The sequence below is a fragment of the Dermacentor andersoni genome, chromosome 4 (genome assembly GCF_023375885.2).
Source record: "Dermacentor andersoni chromosome 4, qqDerAnde1_hic_scaffold, whole genome shotgun sequence".
In the NCBI taxonomy this organism is placed as follows: domain Eukaryota; kingdom Metazoa; phylum Arthropoda; class Arachnida; order Ixodida; family Ixodidae; genus Dermacentor; species Dermacentor andersoni.
Window position 1 is genome coordinate 209,881,137 of NC_092817.1, and position 1,890 is coordinate 209,883,026.

A 1,890-nucleotide genomic window follows, 5' to 3' on the forward strand; every position below is an offset into this window, starting at 1 on the left:
GGTTAAAAAAGTCAGTGGCCTTCCGCTGCGTGAAAGTGGGTGACCACCGAAGCTATGTCTGTGGGCCCCTTAACGGCGCACAGTCCATTGCGGTGCGTCAAACGCCGTATGCACACAAGTGGCAGGCGAGGCGTGACTAGTCGCTCCTCCAAGATGTTGAACCTCGGAAGGTGATGAGGCACCATGGGGTATACATACCCATGTATTGTTGCAAAACGCTACACGATACATTTTACTAACGAATCCCGGCACGTAGAACACACGCACCTCGTCGCACTCGGAGGGCACACACTGGTTCACCGTAGCCAAGGCAATGGTGCATTGGTCGACGTTCCGCGGTGCAGAATTGGTTATGAGGTCACTCGAAAAACACAAGCGGTCACACGCAACACCATCCACACAAAATTGGTTCCCCGCAAATTCCCTCTCAAAGATGACCGTTGCTCCGGGAAAACGTTCCAAGTTTACGGGATTGGGGCCACATGGACGGTTCGCACTTCTTTCTGCCTCCGGTCATGGCGGGCAGCACGCTTACGGGGCCGCCGCCACGGGAGCCGGCAAAGAGAGGGCGGTGCGAACGTAGACATGGCAGACGCGGGTCAAAGGGTAGTATCCGCTCTTATCAGGTTAATATTTGATGCAGATTGTATTTCGGCGTAAGATATTAAAGTTATTTTTGCAAGTGGGCGGATCGCTTGAAGCGAGCTTCACCCTCCGCTGCGGGTTGGCCTGGTATTGCACTATTTTCGTAGTCGGCCCACGCATGGAGAAAAATTCTCGATCTACACGGCTCGATAGACGCGCGCAATTTTTTCCAGAATATAGCCACACACAGCTTCTACAAGTCGTCAGCTAAGCGCCACTTTTATTGCGTAAGCATTCTTTGGCGAGTACCATTGGTCCATCACGCGAAAACTGTAATGCCCCATATCGGCTCGGAAATGCGTAATTTGCGAAGACCTTTAATCGTTACACTATAAATGCAGATGATTGGTAGCTTTATAAGCGATAAGGAACAATTTAAACAAACAAATTGATCAGAGAGAATATCCACAGGCATGCATAGGGCTCCATTGAAAGCCTATGGGAGAGCTTATAGTAGCTAGTACCAGTGGGCCAAATGAAATTTCGGGGTGGGCCAACTTGTCATTTGCAGGTGGGCAGAATAAAATATGGTGGTGGGCCAACTTGAAATTTGGGTATGGCCCAACTTAAAATTTGCAAGCGGGCTAACGTGAAATTCGCGGTTGGGCCAACTTAATATTTGCGGGTAGGCCGATATGAAAATTGCTGTGGGTCAGCTTGAAGTTTGGACATGTGCCAACTTAACTTAGGCAGTCGGCCAACTTAAATTCGAGGGTCGGCCAAGTTGAAATTAGGGGTTGCGCCAACTTTAATTTGGGAGTAGGCCAACTGAAATTGGGCTCTGGAACAACTTCAAGTTTGAGGGTGCACCAACTTGAAATTTGGAGGTGCGCCAACTTGAAATTTGTATCCGGGCCAGCATAAATTTCGGTTGGCCAAATTAAAATTTGGGGGTGGGCCAATTGAAATTTCGGAGTAGGCCAACTTCAAATTTGAGCTGGGGCCAATTTAAATTTGTGGTTGGGCCAGCGTGCAATACCACTGTATCTTTCTCCAAGGCAATACATAGCTTATATAGGATGTAACGGAGCTCTCTATTTGAAGATGGCACGATAAATAATAATTTTTAAACTGTGTCAAACTATGCGGTAGTTTTTCATGCTTCTTATCACATTAGCTATCCTGCTTTTGTCCCCCTTCCACATAATTGATTATGAACTGCCTTATCTGGCGTACTCATCCAGTCACAATTGATGTCGGAGTAGCTCGCAGCGTAGCAAAGCCGTTCAAAGCGGACACGTCGCT

At 48.0% G+C, this 1,890-nt stretch overlaps 1 pseudogene; it reads left to right on the forward strand.

The window, feature by feature from the left end:
• The first annotated feature begins 585 nt into the window (after positions 1 to 585).
• Positions 586 to 766, forward strand: LOC126538612 (U2 spliceosomal RNA; annotated as a pseudogene).
• The last annotated feature ends 1,124 nt before the right edge of the window (positions 767 to 1,890 follow it).